This window comes from Leopardus geoffroyi, chromosome E2 (genome assembly GCF_018350155.1).
Source record: "Leopardus geoffroyi isolate Oge1 chromosome E2, O.geoffroyi_Oge1_pat1.0, whole genome shotgun sequence".
Classification (NCBI taxonomy): Eukaryota; Metazoa; Chordata; class Mammalia; order Carnivora; family Felidae; genus Leopardus; species Leopardus geoffroyi.
Genome location: NC_059335.1, coordinates 12,437,785 through 12,446,808, shown reverse-complemented (window position 1 = coordinate 12,446,808; position 9,024 = coordinate 12,437,785). Strand labels below are relative to the sequence as shown.

At 42.9% G+C, this 9,024-nt stretch overlaps 1 protein-coding gene across 1 annotated transcript in view; it reads left to right on the top strand.

The window, feature by feature from the left end:
* The first annotated feature begins 3,137 nt into the window (after positions 1–3,137).
* Positions 3,138–9,024, top strand: part of ZNF45 (zinc finger protein 45) — a 72,146-nt gene continuing 66,259 nt past the window's right edge. Inside the window, exon 1 of the mRNA XM_045441368.1 lies at positions 3,138–3,415. The gene's annotated coding sequence lies outside the window, so the exon portion shown is untranslated. The remainder of the gene's footprint in view (positions 3,416–9,024) is intronic.

The following is a 9,024-nucleotide window of genomic DNA, read 5'->3' as shown; positions in this document are numbered from 1 at the left end:
AACACAGGGAAGAAGACAGAGACCTAGACAAAATGCCAAGATGGAGGAATTCATCCCAAAAGAAAGAATAAGGAAAGGTCATAGCCAGAGACCTACCAAACAGATACAAGTAATATGCCCGACACAGATTTTAAAACAACAATCATAAGGATACTTGCTGGTTTTGAGAAGATCATGGAAGACATTGGGGACAGTCTTACTGCAGAGATAAAAGAGCTAAAAACCAACGAGGCATAGGGGTGCCTGGGTGGCTCAATTGGTTAAACATCTGACTCTTGGTTTCAGCTCAAGTTATGATCTCATGGCTCGTGAGTTCAAGCCCTGCATCGAGATCCACATTGACAGCGCAGAGCCTGCTAAGGATTCTCTCTTTCCCTCTCTCTCTGCCCCTCCCCCACTCGTGCTCGCGCGCTCTCTCTCTCTCTCTCTCTCTTTCTCTCTTTCTCTCTCTCTCAAAATAAATAACCATTAAGAAAAACCAATCAGGCAGAAATGAAAAATGCAATAACTGATATTTGAAACCAGCTGGATGTAATGACCACTAGGATGGAAGAAGCTGAAGAACAAATAAATGATATAGAAGATAGAATTATGGAAAATAATAAGGCTGAACCGAAGAGAGAAAGAAGAATGATGGATCATGAGAGTAGGCATAGAACTCAATGACTCCATCAAACATAACAGCATTCATACCATAGGAGTCCCAGAAGAATAAGAAAAGAGAAAGGGGACAGAAGGTTTTCTTTGAAGAGATTACAGCTGAAAAATCCCCTAATCTCAGGAAAGAAACAGACATACAAATCCAGGAGGCACAGAGAACTCCCATCAAAATAAACAAAAACAGGCCAAGACATACTGTAGTTAAATTTGCAAAATATAGTGATAAATAAAAATTCCTAAAAGCAGCAAGACAAAAGAAGTCCCCAACTTATAAGCAAAGACCCAGAAGGCTAGCAACAAATCTCTCTACAGAAACTTGGCAAGCCAGAAGGAAGTGGCATGATATATTCAGCATGCTGAATGGGAAAAATCTACTGCCAAGAGTACTCTAGCCATCAAGGCTATCATTCAGAATAGAAAGAGAGATAAAGAATTTCCCAAAGAAAAACTGAAGGAGTTCCTGACCACTAAACCAGCCCTGCAAGAAATACTAAAGAGGACTCTTTGAGTGGGAAGGAAAGACCCAAAGTGACAAAGACTGGAAAGGAATAGAGAAAATCTCCAGAAACAACGACAAAATAAGAAATAAAATGGTACTAAATATGTATCTATCAATAATTAATCTGAATGTAAATTGACTAAATGGTCCAATTAAAAGACATAGAGTATCAGAATAGGTAAAAAACAAAAACAAGACCCATCTATATATTCCCACAGGAGTCTCATTTTAGACCTAAAAACACCTGCAAATTCAAATTGAGAGGATAGAGAAATATTTATCATGAAAATGGTTGTCAATAGAAAGCCAGAGTACCAATACTTCTATCAAACAAACTAGATTTTATTTTATTAAAAAAAATTAATGTTTATTTATTTTTGAGAGCAAGACAGAGCATGAGACCAATACCCCAAATATATAAAGAACTCATACAACACAACAACCACAACAACAATAACTAATATGATTTATAAAAATGGACAGAGGAACTAAACAGACGTTTTTCCAAAGAAGACATCCAAATGGCCAACATGTACATGAAAAGATGCTCAACATTGCTAATCATCTGGAAAGTGAGGATCAAAACCACAGAGATATCATCTCACACATGTTAGAAGGGCTATCACAAAGAAGACAAGAGATAACAGGTGTTGGTAAAGATGTGGAGGTAAGGGAACCCTAGTACATTGTTGGTGAGAATATAAATTGGTTCAGCCACTATGGAAAACAATATGAGTTTCCTAAAAAATTATAAATAGAAGTACCATATGATACAGCAATTTTACCTCTGGAGATTTAACCAAACGACATGAAAATAGGAGTTATAAGAGATACATGCACTCCCACGTTTCTTGCAGCCAAAGTATGGAAACAATCCAAGTGTCTGTCAATAAATAATTTGTGGTATATATACAGTGGAATATTATTCAGCCATGAGAAGGAAGGAAACGCTGCTGTTTGGGACAACATGGATGGACCTTTAGGGCATTATGCTGAGTGAGATATGTCAGAGAAAGACAAATACTGTATGATATCTCATATGTGGAATCTAAAAAGGGAAAATTCATAAAAGCAGAGAATAGAATGATGGTTACCAGAGGCTGGGGGGGTGGGTGGGAGAATTGGGGATATGCTGTTTGGAATATACAAATTTAGAAATAATAGATGAAGAAATCCCATAGAGCGAATGCACAGCATAGTGATTATAGTTAACAATAACTGTATTATAAACTTCAAAGTTGCTAAAAGATTAGATCTTAATTGTTTTCATCACAAAAAAGAAATGACTAAGGTAAGTGACAAGTGTTAGCTAAGGCTAAGGTGGTAATCACATTACAATATGTAAATGTATCAAATCAACATGTTTTACACCTTAAACTTATACAATATATATGTCACTTACATTTCAATTAAATAGAGCAAAAATTATATATGATTCCTTAATTTGAATTCAAAGAGTTTTTAAAAAGACATTGTATAGGGTGGACCCTATTCTATATTTCCTCCAGTTCCCTGCCAATGCAAGAAAAAATTCCTAACGTCTTTCCTAAAGCGAAGGTAAAGCGGAAAAGTTTGCTGCTTCTGTTTTATATCCTGTTAGATGGTTGCATCTCCTTTTTAATGGTTTCTTGGTCACAGGTGAATCCAGGCGCATGTAATAACGACTTGTTGAGTGCAGCTCAGGCGTCACTTTTCTGATCTCTGTTTTTACCTAACCCATAGCACGCCTTTGCAATTATTTTACTTTTGTTTCTCATATTTCCAACTATATCACGTATGATAGGGAGGAGTGAGGGAAAAAATAGGCCAACAAAGTTCCACAAACACCGAAGAGCTTATTTAGACTTCACCTGCTAATTCAAAAGGAAATTGCAGGCAGGCGGGAAGCTCAGCCCTTCAGAGGATTCTGGGATGTGTAGTCCACACGCTTTCTGGGATTGGGACACTTCCGCTCCGGAAAAGCGCGGATGTCTTTGCTCCGCTCGAGAAATAAGAGCGTATAAAACAGTGCTCCGCGTTTTCGGAGGCATTTCTGCTACCGGGGGTTAAGAATGAGAAGCTCTTTCCTTTCGTGGACTCTGGGAATTGGATTCAGGCTGTGGGTCTCGGAGCCGGCTTCTCAGTCTCACACGGAGGCGGGACGGGGCCTCGGGTTGCTCTCGGGGATGCTGGGAAATGTAGTCCAGGAGCTCCGCGTTGTTGGAGGTATTTCCGCTGCGGGAGGTTAAGATCGCGGCCTTCATTTCTCTCGGGGAGGTGAGTGATACCGGCGACCCCGCGACTTCTTTTAACTTTTGATCTGGTAGTGGAATCAGCCGCGCCACGCCCTCGGTCCCGGGGGAGGAAAAGCCTCGGCCAACGGCAGAGAGCAAGGTTAAGAGACGGGGGCGGCCGCTTGCCTTCCCCTCCCCTCGCCCTAGCCTGTGCGTTTGGGGCGGTTCGCGAGTCTCCCCCTCCCCCGGCCTGGAGGCGGACCTAGATCCGCAGGGTTTGAGGGTCTTCCAGCTCTCCGCTGCCCTGTCCGGCTCACCTTCCGCACGCTGTGTCACTTCCTAGAACTTAATCTTTCTGTGCCTCAGTTTGCTTTTTTTTTTTTTAAGAAAAAAAAAATTTTTTTTTAATTTTTATTTTAAATTTTTTTTTTAATTTTTTTTTCAACGTTTATTCATTTTTGGGACAGAGAGAGACAGAGCATGAATGGGGGAGGGGCAGAGAGAGAGGGAGACACAGAATCGAAAGCAGGCTCCAGGCTCTGAGCCATCAGCCCAGAGCCCGCGGGGCTCGAACTCACCGACCGCGAGATCATGACCTGAGTTGAAGTCGGAGGCTCAACCGACTGAGCCACCCAGGCGCCCCTCAGTTTGCTTTTTTTTGCAAACGGTGATATTACGAGTACCTACTTTACACATTTGTTTTGAGAATTAATGGTATAATGCAAGTAACAGGTTTAGAGCTATTCAGCCGTGTGGCAAGGTGTTAGCTGTGAATATACACTCTGTGATAGTGATCAGGAAGGTATGTCTCTGGAAGCTTTTCGAAGTGGCCCTGGCCCTTCTTTCTGATCCATATGGGAAAGGAGGCTGAGCCTGGACTACTTCTGACTCGTTTAATAAGAAAGTGCGTCACCCCCGGAATATCTTCTGCGGTTTTAACAGGGCCACAGACAAGATCATAGTATCTCGGCCTCCTTTCTTTCCGCTTTCCTGACTTCTAAAAGAGGGCTCCTGGCAGCAAAGCCCCACCGAGACGGAACTTAACATTCCTCTTCCTTTTCTGCGGTGGGAGAAGATACTTCATTCATTAGCAAAATGTTTCCGTTACAAGGGTGCTCAGTTAAACAGTTGGGAAAATCTGTAGAATACGTACAGGGCACGAATAATGGTCATAATGATTAAACGTTGAGCGCTAAGTGTCATCCTAAGGGCTTTATAAAAATTAACGCATACAGTTTCCACAAAGCCCTTATGAAGTGAATACTGTTATTACCTGTATTTTACAGCTGAGGAAATGGAGGCAGAGGAGCATAAGTTACTTATCATATGTCACACTGCTAATAGGAACAGTGGGATTTGAGCACAAGGTGTGTGTTCCTTATTTCTGCGGATAGATATCCTTGGTCCCAAAGTGTAAAGTCCCCAAGTTGGAATTAGGACACAAAATAGAAATATATGCTACGTAAGTATTTAACTATAGGAAACTGCCTGCAGAAGAGTCATTCGGGATCAAGTTGTGGAGTTTCGTTGGACTTTTATTGCAGTGGAATTTGAAATCAGCGTTTGTGAGTTTGGACTTCTTTATAAAATTTTGGAAGCATTCTCATTTAGTTTTATTTCAGAGAGTATTTGTTATTCATGTTCTCATTATGGGAGATATGCACACTCAGGGGCGCCTGGGTGGCTCAGCGTGTTAAGCTTCTGATTTTGGCTCTGGTCGTGATCTCACAGTTGGTGAGTTCGAGCCCCACCTCAGGCTCTCTGCTGTCAGCACCCAGCCTGCTTTGGAACCTCTGTCTCCCTCTCTCTCTGCCCCTCCTCTGCTCATTCTCTGTCTCAAAATGAATAAATAAATACATAAAGAAGATAGGCACACTTACTGTAGGGAATTCAGAAAATATAGAATATATAAAGCATTAAGAATAACAAAAAAAAACCACCTCATAGTACTACAAAATAGTGTTTAACATTTTAATGCACTTCTGTTTAGTAGTTTATAAATGTGTATTTATTTTATGAAATTGTTATCACACTATTCATAGTTACTACCTTAAGTCTTTACTATGAAAATTTCCAAACTTACCCAAAGTGTAATGTAATGAACTCCTATGTAACCATCCCCCTGATTCAGTCCTTGCTAATTTTGTTGCTTCTCTGCTTCCCATGTACACATTTTGTTCTTCTTGAGTATTTAAAAAAAATTTTTTTAATGTTTATTTTTGAGAGACAGAGACAGAGCAGGAGCAGGGGAGGGGCAGAGAGGGAGGGGGAGACAGAGTCAGAAGCAGGCTCCAGGCTCTGAGCTGTCAGCACAGAGCCTGATGTGGGGCCCAAACTCACAAACCACGAGAGAGAATGAGCTGAGCCACCCAGGCGCCCCTCTCCTTGAGTATTTTATTTTATTTATTTATTTTAAAATATATAACTCTTGATTTATTTTCTGTCTCCTGTTGGCTGTAGGGACCACTGTTTCCTGGACCTCATCATACTTTATTCAGAGTGCCTAGCATGAGGTGATCAGAGAAGAGTTATTCAGTGAGTGTGATTCACATAGCATTCCAAAAGGGAGCCGCAGCCTGGGATTAGAGGACAAAATAGAAAGATAATCTGGGCAGTTGGGTGACTCAGTCAGTTAAGCGTCCGACTTTGGCTCAGGTCATGATCTCACAGGTCATGAGTTCAAGCCCTGCATGGGGCTCCACGCTGTCAGTTTCGGATTCTGTCTCCCTCTCTCTCTGTGCCCCTCCCCCACTCATGCTGTCTAATGTTCTCAAAAATAAATAAACTTAAAAAAAAAAAAAAGAAAGATAATCTCTATCCACATTCGTTGTCTTTTATCTCACTTGGGGTGGGCTATAGAATACATCAGTGCAGAAGTTGATGTACAATTATGCATAATATGTCATGATCTAAAACAGATGTCCTTAGAAACAAATCGGTGTTAATGTTTCGGTTTTTGTTTGTTGCATGGAGATCATTAGGGGGGCGATTAGAATAGCTAACATTTGTTGGGCAGCTCTCATGACTTGGAGAATTTCTAACGCTTTACACGTGTTAACTCACTTATTTTTCACTACAGTGCCATCATTATTATTCGCATTTTAATGGTGAATAGACAGTCAGAGACAATTGAATAAATGACCTGGTGGCACAGTTGGCGGGAAGCAGAACCAGGGTCAAACTTCAGCAGCTAGGTTTGAAACCCAGCTCAAGCACTCTGACTGGATAACCTTGGGCACATTATTTAACTTCTGCGTGCCTCACTTTTCTAACCGGTCCAGTAGGGATAGCAGTACCTCCCTCCTAAGGCTTTTGTGAAAATTAAAAGAGCCATCTATGTGGGGTCCCTGGGTGGCTCAGTTGGTTGGGTGTCAGACTCTCGATTTCAGCTCAGATCATGATTCCAGCTTTGTGGGATTGAGCCCCGTGTTGGGCTCCACGTGGAGTATGAAGCCTGCTTGAGATTCTCTTTCTCTCTCCCCCTCTCCCCCTTTCCCCTGCTTGTTCTCTCTCATGCTCTTTCTCTCTAAAATTAAAAAAAAAAAGGGGGGGGCGCCTGGGTGGTTCAGTCAGTTGAGCATCTGACTTCGGCTCAGGTCACGATCTCACGGTTGATGAGTTTGAGCCCCACATCAGGCTTTGCGCTGCTGGCGCAGAGCCTGCTTCAGATTCTCTGTCTCCCACTTTCCGTGCCCCTCCCCTGCTAATGCTTTCTCTCTCCCTCTAAATAAACATTAAAAAATTATCTTAGGGGCGCCTGGGTGGCTCAGTTGGTTGAGCGCCGCACTTCGGCTCAGGTCATGATCTTATGGTTCGTGGGTTCGAGCCCCGTGTCGGGCTCTGTGCTGACAGCTCGGAGCCTGGGGCCAGCTTCAGATTCTGTGTCTCCCTCTCTCTCTGCCCCTTCTAGGCTCACACTCTGTCTCTCTCTCAAAAATAAATAGACATTAAAAAAAATTTTTTTAATTATTTTAATTAAAGATTTAAAAGAGCTATGCTATGCAAAGTGCTTGAAATAGTGCTTGGCATGTTGTAAATCCTCCATGTGTTACAGACTGAAGTTATTTTACCATTATAGATGACTTTACAACATGGAAAATGCAGCCAGTTATTGAAAGGGCAAAAGGAGATTTTAAGGTATTCGTTTTTTTCATGCACCTTCTGCTTTCACTACTTCGGTTCTATCATTCAGCTGAACAGAAATGGTTAGTTTCTGTAATAACCATTGGTTAAACTTGCAACTGACACGAATCTGCTGTCTTTTGAACCTAGAGAGTCCCTGGGAGATGGTTATATGGGCTCTGTTGCTTTAAAAAGGTTCAAGTCTGCACTATCCAGTATGGCAGCCGTCAGGCAGATGTGACAGTTGAGCACTCGAAATATGTCTGGTGCTGAGATGTGCTGTAAGTATAAACCATAAAATGGCTCAGGAATTTTTATAGCAATTGCAGATTCAAGTGGTAATATTTTGGGTATAGTGGGTTAAATAAAACATATTGTTTAAATTAAGCCCATTTGGGGGCACCTGGGTGGCTCAGTCGGTTGAGCGTCCGACTTGGGCTCAGGTCATGATCTCGCGGTCTGTGAGTTTGAGCCCCGTGTCGGGCTCTGTGCTGAAAGCTTGGAGCCTGGAGCCTGGAGCCTGCTTCGGATTCTGGGTCTCCTTCTCTCTCTGCCCCTCCCCCACTCATGCTCTGTCTCTCTCAGAAATCAATAAACATTAAAAAAAAATTAAAAATAAATAAATAAAGCCCATCTGCTTCTTACATTTTTTTAACATGGCTACTAGAAACATTTGAATTACACGTGGGGGCACCCGGGTGGCTCAGTCGGTTAAGCTTCTGACTCTTGATTTGAAGAGTCATGATCCCACAGTTTGTGAGTTCAGGCCCCACATCGGGCTCTGCGCTGACAGTGTGCAGCATGCTTGGGATTCTGCCTCCCTCTCTGCCTCTCCCCTGTTCTCTCTCTCTCTTCTCTCTCTCTCTCTGTCTCTCTCTCAAAAATAAATATTTTAAAAATAAAAAAATAAATTACACATAGAGCTCGGATTACGTTTCTATTGGGCGGCGCTGATTTCAATAGAACCTCCATTTTCACTCTGGGGATCTGCCTGCAGGGGCATCTTACAACGGAGAGAAGCAGGGATTTGGGAAAGCAGGAGGCCTGGGTGCCAGGTCTCACCCTGCCCTTGACTTTCTGGGTGCCCTTGGACAGTACAGAGAACTCCATGAGAGGCAGAATAGAATAATACAGTGGTTCTCAAACTTTGGTCATAGCAAAATCACGTTAGGGAACTCGATGCTGTTCTGCTCACTCCCTGTTCACGCTGTGTAGGAAGGCGAGTCCTTGTCCTATGTAGGGTGAGATGCTGAATGGGTGACACGTGACACCGGGGAGGCGAGATGGGCAGCAGCTTTCCCGCAGCCTTGTGGGGAGGACACTGCGTGTCCTACAGGGCCATCCAGGGGCCGGCACTCAGGAACAGAGCGAACCAGCAGGGGCCAGGGAGGTGGGTTTTGTAGTGACGAGGTACAGTGACCCTGGGCTCCTGCAGGAAGATGTGGCCAGCCTGTCTGGATAAGTTCACAGGCTGGCAGGGAGGTGAGACCTGTTAGGTTGATGACTGAGTAGTGTGCAGCTGGTCCGGTT